We start from the raw sequence: 13,809 nt of genomic DNA on the forward strand, positions 1-13,809 counted from the left end.
TTTTTTTTTTTTTTTTGGTTCAGAGGAGGCTTCTTATTTCACAGCATCCAGGAAGCAGCGATGAAAGCAACCAAAGTCCTAGTATTGTGGGGAGCCAGTGTTTCTCTGTGTGAATGAGCATATGACATGAGCATGACCATGCCAAGGATGCCAACGCCTGAGACTCATGGGAATGGCGAGGACTTCCTCCAGTAAGGTTCAGTAGAATGGCAAGGTCTTTCCCTGGTCTGAGTACACACACAGACCAAAGGTTGACCTTTAACTAAAAACAGTCTTTGCAAAGAGTACAGAGTCTCAGCTGCAGATTCTTCGTCCCCATGACGGCACCATTACACACCTGGAGATTGCTCCTCTACAAATATCTGTCTCCTCATTTATGTTGTACATAACAACCTCGCTGACCATATGGGTTGCTGGTGTGTCTCTATCCAAGCACTCATGCAGTCATTCCAGCTTTGTGTTACACCTGTCTGTCTTTCTTAATCTCCTGTTGCTCCCAGTCAGGTTTCCAGGATCCTGCTTCAGGAGGCATGGCACAATATCATCTTCAAGAACATTCCCTCAGTGACTTAATTTCCTTTTTCTAGGCTTTACCTCCTAGTAGGTCCAGTACCTCCCCATAACACCAAATTTTAACTTATAGTTTCAAAGGAATCAGCTTATTGTAGCTTTCCCCAAGCCTGGGCAGAACATCATGGAAGTTGGAGTGTAGTAGACTGTTTCTCACTTCTTGGAGCTCAAAGCAGAGAGAAGAAAATATAGGAAGAGACCAGGACAAGATAGAACCTTCCCCTAACCTCCCTGATCTACTTCCTCCCACTGGGCCCTGAATCCCACCACTTCCCTACCACCACCTCCCAACACTGCCATTATACTATGAATCCATCAAAGGATTAATCCATTGACTTTTTTCAGAGCCTTCCTGATCTACCTGTCTTGGGAAATGCCACCAGACACACCCAGAGGTGAGTCTCAGCAGTTTCCATAGGTGTTTCTTGATCCAGTGAAATTCATAATCAATGTGAATCATCACCTCAGCAATGGTAGTAAATCCAAAGGCAGGAGAATAATTGTACATGTCTCTAACCCCATACTTGGAAGGCAGAAGCCAAAGGACCATCATTTCAAATTCATCCACAGAAGTACAGAATGTTCAAGGCCAGCAGGAGCTACTAAGACATTGCGTCAAAAAAAAAAAAATCCAGAAACAAATAACTATGGTCATAATTTCAGTGATTTGGCATGAAACAATAGCTTTATTGTGGACATCTCGGCCTCAGAATGCTTAGGATGGTATTAACCAGTTGTGATGTTTCACACCTGTAATCTCAGTACTTGGTCTGATGAAGCAGGAAGACCGTGCTGAGACAGAGGCCAATCCATGGGCTCATGTCGAAATCCTGTCTCAATACATAAGTAAATAAGTTAATTCTAATAAAGGAAGAATTATGGTGAAATTATTTAATTCTGATGCATTTTGGTTTGCTTGCTTCACAGTCTAATAATATAATAATAAGTAACTTTTCCTCTAAAGCATTTTTCTTTCAGTGTTTTAATGATTCTATCCCACAGATGTGTAACATACTTTAAACATTTAGCAATACTGCAGACAGAATTCTAGGCTGTAATTCTGTAGTAGGGGACTTGCTGGCATGCACAAAGTCCCCAGTTTGGCCCCTAGCTTTAAAAAACAAAAAACAAAAACAACAAAAAAACCAGCCGGGCGTGGTGCCAGGACTCAGGAGTCAGAGGCAGGCAGATTTCTGAGTTTGAGGCCAGCCTGGTCTACAAAGTGAGTTCCAGGACAGCCAGGAACACAGAGAAACCCTGTCTCGAAAAACCAAAAAATAGGAAAAAAAAATTTAGAAAGCAAACTATTCTCAGCATAAAATTCCCTCACCAAGTACTATCTATTAATATCACACAGAAAGCACGATTTAAATAATGATGCTTTTAGGTCCTAAGATTACGAAATTCAAGGTTATTTAACTCCTTGACCGGGAATAAGGATGTTCTGAAACTGCTGGACACGACTAGTTAAATATTTAAAAACTCAGATTCCCTGGAATGTGAGATGAAAACGAGGCCTTAGGGTGGAAAAGAAAGAAAACAGGAAATACAGACAGTTCAGTGAAACACAGAGGAATGAATCCTTAAGACGAGGTTGAGGACGCGTGGCAGTTTTGAGTGTATTTCCTGTCCTCTACTCTTTAAAAATTCCAGGGGGCACTAGGCTGCCGGACTTGGCTCTGACTTCGATTCTGGACCTTAGGCTTTTTCAATATGATAAAAAGACCCGTAGGAGAGAAACCCGGGATACCGACTGTCTGTCTGTCGTCTGTTGCCACCCCTGCCTCTCGACCAGGCTGGCTTCGAACTCAGGAAATCAGAGATCCTGCAGCCTCCTGAGTGGTGGGATTACTGGGATTGCGTCGTTTAAAAGTCAACATATCTCATTCCTCTCAACCAAAAGAGATTAGTACCTTAGGCAGTACCTCAGCACGCTGAATCGTACTTAAAAGCCAGCCTAACTATTTTGAAGCCTCAAATGAAAAAGTAACACAGCTTCTATAGCTGGGGTACAAGGAAAACTGACTGGACATAGCCAAAGGTCTCTAAAGACTGCAGAGGGCTATCGGAGTGGGTTACAATTTAAACCAGTGTTTGCAAAAGACTTCTTCCTGAAATCCGCATCCAATTTGGGAGAGCCGCCCTTCATCTTGCCCTCCTTTCGTTTCCTCTTTGGGCATCCCTCGCTCCCGACTTTCTTGTCTGCTTCTCCCAAGACAGACTGCCGCTGGAAGAAGCTAATAGGCTTGACACGTCCGCCGTCCCAGGATGACACCACCGCCTGAGCTACGACTGCAGCGCTGACTCGCACTGCCACTCGGGGCGGAAGAGCAGGACGCAGGCGCAGTGAGTCACTGTTCCCGAACTTGCCCATTGCCCGGCCTCTTCTCGCCTCACTTCCGGTCTTTAGAGCCCTGTTTCCGGGGCGTTGCAAGTTCGGCCCCTCCTCAGCTCTCACCCTCCTCTGCCCCAGGAGGGGGGAGCCGAGGGGGTGGGGAAGAGTTCGTTGTTTGTTTACACGATGTGAGCGGAAAGAGAGACCAATAAAGTTTATTCTGGAAACAAAAGGAAAAAGAGCCCGGGCGCCGGCGAGCGGAGCCGGGGTGGGGGCGTGCGGCGGGGCCGGCGCCGAGCGGAGAGAGCGGTCGAGCGAGCGGCAGTTCCGGTGCCGCGGCGGCCGAGGCTGGGGCTGGGGCGGCCGGGGAGGCAGCGCTCGGGCCCGGCCGGGCCGCTCCGCAGCGGCGGGGGAGAGGGCCCGGGAGGCGGGCGCCGCGCCGCCCGCTGTCCTCTCCCTCGGCGCCGCCGCCGCCGCCGCCCGCGGGGCCGGGACCCGATGCGGCGGGAGCCGCGCAGCCTAGAGAAGCCGGAGCGTGAGTAGATGGCGGGGAGGGCGGGCTCCGGGCGGGCGGGCGGGCTCCGGGCGGGCGGGCGGGCTCCCGGCCCCTCTCCTCGTACCGGGCCTCCGCCCGGTCCTCCTCCATCGCGCGATCGCGGCGAGGCGGGGAAGGGCACGCAGGGCCGCACGCCCCGGGGTCGGGTGTCGGCGAGCCCCGCCACCCTCACTCTCGCCGGGCCTTCCTTTCCGGAGCCGGGTGTCGGCTCGCGGGCGCGCGTCTTCTCCGTGCCTCCCCTGCGATCCAGGGACCGTGCGGCCTCTTCTGCCGCTCGCGGACGGTGTCAGCCTCCGCTCTACGTGGGTAGATGGAAGACCAGCGGAGGGCTTGTGCAGCCTGCGTCTGTGGGGGACAGAGTAAACTGCAGCCCGAAGCTCGTACTTCCACTGCGCCTTTGTGCACACGCGGGGCGTGGGCTCGCGGGACCCTGGGGAAACCGGCTTGGGTAGATAGAGCCCAGGTAGCTCCGGTCTGGCCGTTGCCACCGCAACTTTTGAATCACTTTAGACCATATTGGAAGCTAGCCTCTCTTGGTATTTGTTGACATCTTGTGATGTCGAATCTCTTATGTTTAATGATGCGTTGTAAGAAGAGTCCTGGGCCAAGAAAAAGAAAAATAAAAGATACTGTGTTGCTAAATTAATTTGGACAAATCAAAACACGGTGTTTTGATTAGTGGGCTCCCACTGCAACTGCAGTCCAAGAATCTACCACCATGTCTGTGAATTCAAGTTGTAAGGTATTTTTGTTTCAAACTAAAGCGTTGGGTTCTGGTTGACAGCGTAGATCACGGTATAAATAAACATCACGTGTTCTGGAAATTTTTAATTACCAGATTAACTGTTCTGCAGTACCTGTCAAAAGTATCTGAAAAGGTACTGTTGGTTTGGTGTTTGGTTTTGTATTTTGGGTTTGGGTTTTGTTGACTTAGGGTTTTGGTTTTTGTTTTTTTGTTGTTGTTGTTGTTGTTTTCCACCTCGTGTTGTGGGACTTTTTAAAGGGAGACAAAAGGAAATATGTAATCATCCATATCTTTTTTTAAAAAATCGTTCATTTTTCAAAATAAGCAAAATAGCCAAGTACACATTTAAAAAAAATTACAGAACGAGTGATTGAAACAAATGTTACCCCATCAGAATAGTAAAATCATCAGAAGGGAAATGAGGAACAAATGTTGCTGTTTTATTGGTAACAGAGTATAATGCTTGAAAGCAAGCCTGCTCAAGTGGAAGGCGTTGAAAGATGAATACACAGATACAAAACCATTGAGTTTATCTAAGGTTTTTAAACTTTCAAGTAAGATGCGTGTAGATAAAGACAGGTCATTGAGTTCAGGGAGCTAAGTAGAGCAGTGAGTTTGTGAGAGAGGATTCCCTTGAGAGCTGGATGTGTAGCAGACTGGTAACAGCACCTGTGGGTCCTAGACGCCTTGCTTCCCTCCAGCCATAGGTCCTCCATCCCCAATCACTACTCCCTTCAAAAACCATGTAAATTTAGAAAGAGAATGCTCATATAAAGTAGGCGGTGATAACTTTAAAGACAGCTTACTGTCTTAGGCTTCTCTACTGACTAGAATTTAAACAGTCGCAGTCAGTGCAGAGCCTTTGCTCTGCTGGCCTGTTTATTTGAAGAGAGCGAACTTAATCCTATTTGATCTCTTTAGTAGCTCGAGTGGCATTAAAAGGATCAGTCCTTTCTATTTTACTGTTCTATATCTCGAATTCCAGAGTGGGGGAATCTTTAAAGGAAGTGTTTATGAAGCATCACGAAAGATTTCCCCTCCACAAAAATACTTAGTATCTTTAAAATTATCCAACCTCAAAAATCTTAGAATATCATAGTTTGCTGTGTAAGGTATAGTCAAGTAGGGCTTTAAGAAAGTCTGGTTTCTTTTAAGTTTTTTTTTTTTTTTTTTTTTAAACATGTCCTATGTAGACAGAACAACATCAGTTTCCCTGGGAAGTGATATTCTAATGTGAGGCCAGACAGGTAGGAAGAGAGACTCATTGACAAAACAGCATCTTCTGACTCCTTTCACCTCGGCCTTTAATCTTGTCCGGGGTCATTGCTCAGTTAATAGAGCTGGGAAACGGGCCGGAGAGGTTTAATCAGATCACCTTTTATTTTTCAGATTTGCAGTAGTACATGTGTAATTGTGTGTAGTTCCAGGTCTTTGTTTGCTTGGTTTTGGTTTATTTGTTTGGGGGAAGGATTGTGTGGTTAGTGCTGCTGTTATTGAGCTGGCATCTTGCAGTGTGGTTTATGGCCTGCAACTGGGGTACTTTTGCCTTCACTTAGCTAGGATCACCAGCATCCGCCACCTTGTCTGGCTTCTTCAAGTTCACCAGTACTTTTCCGTCCTGGCTACACAGTCATCCTAGGGAACAGTTTTAAAATTGTGATAGATGCTAATGTACTTTGTCTGACATGGAGCCAGACCTGGTTCTGTTGTTCTTTTAAAGTTTGTGAAAATCTAATGGACAGGACTATGAAGCCCTGTCTCTGAAGGGCCAGTCTGACTTGCCTTGGTCCTGGTTCCCCTTCCCTCCCATACTACAGCTCCCTGGCCTTCCCTTGCTCTCCTGTGCACATGCCTCTTGCACTTCCTGAAACACTGGTCCTCTCAGTCTTGCTTCCCTGGCTCGCTGACTCCTCTCATCTTTCACACTGCCTCCTTTGAAAAGTGCAGTTTGGGTTAGGTGTTCCTGCTTCCTGTTCCCATGGCATCTTGTCCCCCACTGTAACCAAATTTCCTCACTGCATTGTCATCTGTTTGTCTGTGTCCTCCACCAGGATGTGAATTCCAGGAGGATGGGGACTGGGTCTGTCGGATACACAGTTATGCTAAAGCACACTGTAGGCAATTGGATGAACAGCACCTTGGTGATGTTTCTTTATAATGTGTATAATTCATAAGTTTTTCTTGCTGCCAAATGCATTTTTTTTTCACGAAAAGTACGTATCCTTGAAGCTGCTGCTCACATGGCTTTCATTTGGAGACATTTGAGAGGTTATAAATTACATCAAGTAGCTCTCCATTCCAAGCACACGCATGCATACTGCCAGCAGATGGACCATTACTAGGTCCCCTGAACTGGAAACCTGGAGACTCGAAAGCATTCAGATCTTCCTTCCCCCCTAAATGCTGTGTTTCAGGGGACGTCTTCAACTCTTCAGCCTTTGTCATCCTCTGTCTCAGAAAGAGTGTTGGATGTTCTTTGTAGTACTAAGTGATTTAGCCTTAAAATTCAGGGCAGCAAAGATAGCCTTAAAATGTGATGTGTTCCAAACCTTGCTCCTGCCAGTGCTTCCTGGCAGAACTAATTTGGACAGAAGTCCTGAGCTGTGTAATGGGATGGGGGTGGTCCTGCTCGGTAGAGAGAGTGAGTTCAGTTCAGATCCAGGAGAGTTTGCCACTGATTTAGTCCAAACAGTTCATTTCCATTAGGGAAGGTGTCTTCTCTAATCAAAATGGCTATGTAGTAAGTTCTGTTTCCCACTTAATAACTGATGGCACTGCAAGGGTGCCGAGGGTCCCGTTGTGGCTTTCGGTTTTGTTTCCTCAGAACCCCATTCAACTTCTAGGTAGACTCTCAGGTTTTGGTCAATCTGAATGGAAAACCACTGTGCTTAGATAGCAAGTGCCAATCTGCTAATGCGTATATAAAGTGATGAGCTTACAGGTCTCTCAGCTTAAACAAAGTAAGATTTGATAGTCACAAAAAGGGAACAAATTAAAACTAATAGTGACTTACAAAATAAGTCTTAAAGACTTTGAAATCTCCTTACAAGTCCTTGAAGTTCAGGGACCATTTTATTGAGTAATTTCTAAGTATTAAAGGAAATAGAGGAAGAATTGATCTCAGGGCTAATTCCAGGCTAGGCACTAAGCATGTTCCTGCTGTGCAGACAGAAAGTAGTGGGGGAAATCTTGTGAGATAAAAATTAAGAGTGATGGTTAGGAGGAACTGAGGTTATTTGCATGTAATAGGTAAATACAGGACAATTTGACAGTGAAGTCTCAGGGTCCACCATGCAGCCTAGGATTACTGTCATTCGTGGCTCCATGTTTGATACACTGTAATGGACCTCAATGTTCAACCTTGAAGGTCTGAATAAGGACCCTAGTTAAGGAACTTGTAGGTATTCATCCCTCCTCTGTGTGCCTGTTCAGTTTAGGGAGCTGAAGCTTAGAATTCATGAAGAGACTTACTGATGGAAGAGGTGGCTTACAGCAAAGGCAGCTTCCCTCAAGTCAGGGCGTCCAAATCAAGCTCTTCCTGCTGGGTGTGAGAGCTTTGCTTACAGAAGCTGCAGAGATGGCTCAGCAGTTAGGAGCCTGCACTCTCTGCCAGAGGTCACTTCCCAGCAACCCCTGTAACTCCAGCTCAGGCCAGATCCTTTGTGGGTATTAGCCCTTGTGTACACATACTCACATATAATTAAAAATAATAAAAATAAATAAGTCTTAAAAATAAAGAGCTAAAAAAAAAGAGCTGTGGTCTCATGGCTGCGCTGAATCTGTGGGGACAGACAGCGGAACCTTTGGACTCCTGTGCTTCAGTATAGTGTGTTGCTTGCTGAGTCATTAATGTATTGAGGAGAAAATTGAAGTGATTTCCCAAGCTCTGGCATAAAACCATTTAGGAAATAATATACAAATGATTATTTTAAATTTATATCTAATGCTAGAATAATGTCTTTTCTATTTGGCCTAGAAATTTAAGTGTTTGGTTTTGGTAGTTACCATAACAATTCATCTAAATTATACTCAATAAACAGTTACATTTCAGTAACTTTTAGCATATAATTGGATTTATAACAGAGAAGTCTTTCTGGAGGCAGAAGCAGGTGGATCTCTTTGTTCAAGGCTAGCCTGGTCTATATGTTGAGTTCCAGGCCAGCCTAAGGTATGTAGTAAGACTCCGTTGGGTGGAGGGGGGGGGGTGGTGGGAAGAAAGTTATTTTAAAATTTGGGAACTTTTGAAAAATCAAAATATCTTTCTTTATATTTCTTCCAATTAGTAACTATACACTTGAAAAGGTAGTTTAAAAAATTATGCTAGTTGTAGGTCATCTATTCAATGTATATGTGAAGTATCTAAGAAACGCTTTTGGGGTAGAGAGATGGCATTTGGTTAAGAATGCTTACTGCTGCTCTTTGTAGGCCCTTTCTGTTTTGTTTTGCTTTGTTTTTCGAGACAGGGTTTCTCTGTGTAGCCCTGGCTGTCCTGGAGCTCACTTTGTAGACCAGGCTGGCCTTGAACTCAGAAATCTGCCTGCCTCTGCCTTCCCGGTGCTGGGATCAAAGGTGTGCGCCACCACGCCCAGCTTGGAGGCCCTTTCTTGAGTTATCCACAACCATGGCTCACAGTGACAGGAGGAGCTCCAGTGCCTCTGGCCTCTGTGGGCATTTGCTTATGTGCACATGTCCACATGCAGACATGCAAATACAGCTTAAAGAAAGAAAGAAACACTTGTATAAGTTGTTGATGAATTGTGTATTTCCTCTTCTGTCTGGAGGAAATTTTTTGCAACAAAGATTGATAGTTTTAGGAAGGCTGGGCTGGCGGAAGACAACCTTGTGTCAGATTTCCGCGTGCTGGAATTCTGCAGTCAGCTTTTAACTTAGCCATGTGGCTTTAGATCTTGGCTTCTCAGAGTGCTTATTCTTTACCTGGAAAATGTCTGAAGTTCTTTACAGTTCACAGACTATGGGACTCCTAGTACTGAAGGCCTGTTGCAGATTTCAGAGTGAGCAAGCCACTCCCTAGAGGGAGTTCTTAGTTCTCTATTTTTTCAGAAGCTTTAAAAAAAAATGTATGGTTGTCAGTTTGGACATATTTGAAAGCTTTTGTGTGAAATTCTGTGGCTGTCACTGGAAAAACCCTCCATCCCTGTATCAGTAACTCAGGAAAACCAGGCTGATAGCAGGCCTGGTCATCTCACTCACTGGCACGGGGAGTGGTCAGATGGGTGACAGGCATTGAGAGTAGGTCACCAGTGTGTGCCAGTGGCTGAAGCAGGAAGCCAGGACACTAGTCACAGCACTCTTAATAGCCCTTGAACATCATCTTACTGTTAAAGACTTCTAGGAAAATATGTTCCCTAGCTTCTCTTGGTAATCCAGTGGCACCAGGCAGTTTTGAATCTTGGAAACAAATCCAGAGGCACAGCAAGCTTCTCTAGGTCTGTCCTCAGTTGTGCTGACAAGCACATGGAAAGATGGCAATGGCCGTTGCCCTGCCAGGCATGCTGCTTCTGCTGTGGACTCGAGTCTATGACTGCCAAGATCATCTTCTGCGTGTGGTGTGTCAGTCAGCGAACCTCTCAGGCAGTGCGATATTCAGGCTTGTTTTGAGTGTGTACTTGTTTTTCAGCATGCTAAACTGATTTCTGTGGCTTATTTCTCTTTGAGAGCTCTTGCTTTCCCGGGTGCTTTTCATGATGGACTTGATGCAGATGTAGACCTGAAGTGCTATTGCATTTCACAGTTTACTCCCTGCCTTTAGCTGAGGTTGAATGTTCTTTTTTTTCTTTTGGAAAGCTGTCCAAAAATGTTGGAGATTTTTTGTTTTCTTTTTGCCAAATTAGCTACTGTTCTATGAATCCAGGTTTATGAAATACAGGCAGCATCAATTGTAAGACATGTAAGTGGGAAAAGTTATGGGGAAAACATTGCAAACTTACCCGGCTTTGTCTGAAATGAAACCATGTGTTATGCAGCAGGGGAAGGACGGGTCGAATCAACAGTAAGTCCTTGTGAAGGTTTCCTGAAAGTGTAACAGCTCTTGGTATTTGCAGCTGATGCTCTCAGAGGCCACGAGTGGCTTAAAGCATCTGCGAAGTGGGTATTTTGTATTGATTTTTCTAAGTTTACACTAACTATAAAAGTTGACTTTTTCAAAGCAGTTTGTAGCTTGCCTTTACAATAGGACTGATAGGAAGAAGCCAAGCAGTAGTTCTTTACTGGAGTGACTAGCTTTCAGTTTCCTTAGTAGTAGTATAAGATTCCCAGATCTGCCAAGTTGTTTTTTAATTAAAAATCTGAAAATTTATTACTGTGTATGTGTATAGATACACATGCTAAGTTAGATAGGTGGGGGCAGAGGACAACTTGATGGAGTTGGTTCTTTTCCCTTATAGAGAGAATCTCTTGTAAACTCTATAAAAGCATTCACCTGGGGCTGGGGAGATGGCTTAGCAGTTAAAAACATTGGTTTGTTTTTTAAAGACCCAAGGTTCAAATCCCACCACCCACTTGGCAGTTCACAGCTATCTGTAATTCCAGTTCCAGGGGATCTGACATCCTCACAGACGTGCATGGAGGCAGAATACTAATGTAAATAAAAATAAAAATTAAAAAAATTCACCTGTCAATAAAAAAAGACCTATGGCCCCCAGTTATATTCCCTCCACATTTTTAGGGGTCCTAGAGATTAAAATAGGTTGCAGGTTTGCATGGCAAATGCCTTTATTCACTGAGCCATCTTATCACTGACCACAACTCATTTTTATTTAAGTAAAGCTCAATACTATTCCTAAAACACGGTTGGATATATTTAGTGGCAGTCTACCAGCAGTCTACTAGATGTACGGTTAGTGCCCTCCCACAGATATGTTTTCCCCAGCCAAGATTAGGGTGAGTTACCTGGCAAAGCTGAGGTACATGGAAGTCGGGACAGCTTGGAAAGTGAGAGGATAGCCAGTGTGCTGGCTGCTTGGTTAAGAACATCTGCTCTAAACTGGAGGCGTGACCCTGGGGAGGTATATTAGTCTGTCTCTGTTATATAGTCTCTAAGTGGTACATGTTTTCTCATTTGAAAAAAACAACTTTTTTTCACGCCATGACTGCCAGCATCATAATAAACCAGGAAAGCATGTAGAAATGCCCAGCACACTCTGGGCATTCAGTAACAGCCCCTGGGTACTGTGAGAGTAGGGACCACATCTTACTCATTTGTTTTGGAGTCGTGACATTGTGCAGTGAATTGAATTCTATTCTGAGAATGTTGTGCTGGGTCCTGGCTCTTGGTAGCTAGTATATGCTGCCTTCTAACAAGCTTAGGATACTAGTCAGTTCTGTACTTCTTAATTTCTGTTCTATTAAAACATTAACATTTTAATACTTGAGTGAAGAATGAGTGGACAGCAAGTATTAAGGAAATAGATTTAGATTACTTTCATCTTAGGCTAAGCTTCCTGAGGCCAGGGCTTCTCTGTCTACCCACAGGCTCTCAGCAACCCCAGCTGATACTTGGAAGCAGCACTTGTTTGTGCATCTGGCTATTCCTTTCCCATGTATGACATATGACAGGACTTATATGCAGTTCTCATTGGATTAGAGTCTGAATTAGATACTGGATCTTTCACATGTAGGGTTTCTTCATTTATTTCATATACATGGACTATTTCATCACTAAACTTTAGGACGTCATTATGTGAAAATAAGGAAGGCAGCCATGTGGTTTGTTTGCATGTGTTTAATCTGTTTCCCTTTAATCTCTAAAACAGCCGTAGCACAAATTTCTGTCATGTCATCTCCCTGGGATTAGTAGTGTTAAGGGTGCTCCGATTTAAGTTCTACAAAGCAGATGTTTCTGTTTTCTTACCTCATTTTGAGCAGTTAGGGCTATACTGCTCTTGATGAGATATTCACAGTCACTTTCCAGGGTTATAATCCCATGGTGGCGCATCTCTCATATGCCAGGAAAATCTATGTGCTTTAAAATTTATTGCATACTTACAGGGTGTATGTGGAGGGGTGTTGGGTAGCTCATGGCATGTCATATAAACAGAGGTCAGAAGACAACTGGCAGGAGCCATTTCTCTTCACCATGTGGGTCCCAGGGATCACTCAATGTTGTCTAGCTTCATGGCAAAGCCTTCATTCACTGAGCCATCTCCCAACCCGAACCTACATGCTTTTAAACAATTAAATATGTGTTAATTTTGTCATAATTGCTGAATATTTCATTGTCATGTGATTTAAAGATTGACTTTATCCAGATATTTTTACTGTTTATAAAACCGTAGAATTCAGAGACCAGTGTGCGTGTGCAGACAGTTCTGTGCCGTTGTGACTAATGTTGGAATTGAAGTTTCTAACTTAGGCTGGCATGAAGATACACTTTTGTAGTTCTAGCATCTGGTTCTAGCATCTGGGAGGTTGAGGCAGGAAAATCTGTTCAAAGCTCTGTGTGTGTGTGTGTACGCGTACATATAGTTGTTGCATGCAGTTTTAAAGTGGCTACTGTTTTTGCCTTTGCCTGGACTGGACCCTGCTTTGGCCCCATCTGACTTTCCTTTGTTTTACCCAACTTTAGTTCCAGGATCTGCTGCCACCAATCCTAACTTGGTTTTTCTTTCTATCCACCTTTGCTCCTGGATCAGCCGCCACTACCCCTAATAGGAAACCCTTAAATCTGAGGATAAAAGACACACACACAGCCTATTATTTTAATTTGCCTACTAGGCACAATTGTTGGGTCAACAATGCCCTTACTAATTTATTATCTCCGTTTCTCCCTCCACCCTAAACTTAGTGACTTGTTCCATTTAGCTGCTAAACACCCTCGGCCACCTATCTGTAGCAGAAGCTGCAGGCCCTACCCACCACCAACCCCAGACCTTACATGATTGTTACATTCTTCTTCCTCCAAAACACAGAAGAAACCCGTCCCCCTTCCTTCCTTGTGTCTGCCTTTTCCTCCTGAGACTCAGAAGTCCCATTTGTCCTTCTACCCAGCAAGTGGTTCCCAGCCTTCTTTTTGACTAATCAAGGACCAATTGGGGAACAGGGTTAACATCAGAACCTCCCCTTACATCTAGTAAGACTGATTTTTGTTTGCTTTTAATTTAAATGGCATCACAACTCCAGCTGAAACACTGACAGAAAATTAATTTCTTTGGTTTTCTAAATGTATTCTAGAGAGAAAAAGAGGGACATGTATGGGGGTATGTGCATGTATTAGTATGTGGAGGTCAGGGGTCAGTGTCATGTGGTTTCCTTAGTCATCTCTACTTTTCTTTTTTCGATGGTCTAATAACTATGTAGCCCTGGCCGGCCTGGAACCCCCAGAGATCTGCCTGTGCCTTCTGAGTGATCCCACCTTACATTTTTGAGATAGAGTCTCTTTCTGAGCCCCAGGGATTCCTCTCTCCTTCCGTCTTCCCAGTGCTGGAAGCACTACTAGTGTGTGTCGCCACGATGAGGCCGATCTATATGTGTGTTTTAGGGATCAAACTCAGATCCTTAAGCTTGCACAGTGAGCACTACCTAAGCCATTTCCCAAGGCCCTCTTAGTAATCTTGAAGTCCTTCAAATCTAAACTTTAATGTCATG

At 44.5% G+C, this 13,809-nt stretch overlaps 1 protein-coding gene across 1 annotated transcript in view; it reads left to right on the top strand.

The window, feature by feature from the left end:
- The first annotated feature begins 3,349 nt into the window (after positions 1 to 3,349).
- Pik3ca (phosphatidylinositol-4,5-bisphosphate 3-kinase catalytic subunit alpha) overlaps positions 3,350 to 13,809 on the top strand; it is a 69,045-nt gene continuing 58,585 nt past the window's right edge. Inside the window, exon 1 of the mRNA XM_021157563.2 lies at positions 3,350 to 3,440. The gene's annotated coding sequence lies outside the window, so the exon portion shown is untranslated. The remainder of the gene's footprint in view (positions 3,441 to 13,809) is intronic.

The sequence above is a fragment of the Mus caroli genome, chromosome 3 (assembly GCF_900094665.2).
Source record: "Mus caroli chromosome 3, CAROLI_EIJ_v1.1, whole genome shotgun sequence".
Classification (NCBI taxonomy): domain Eukaryota; kingdom Metazoa; phylum Chordata; class Mammalia; order Rodentia; family Muridae; genus Mus; species Mus caroli.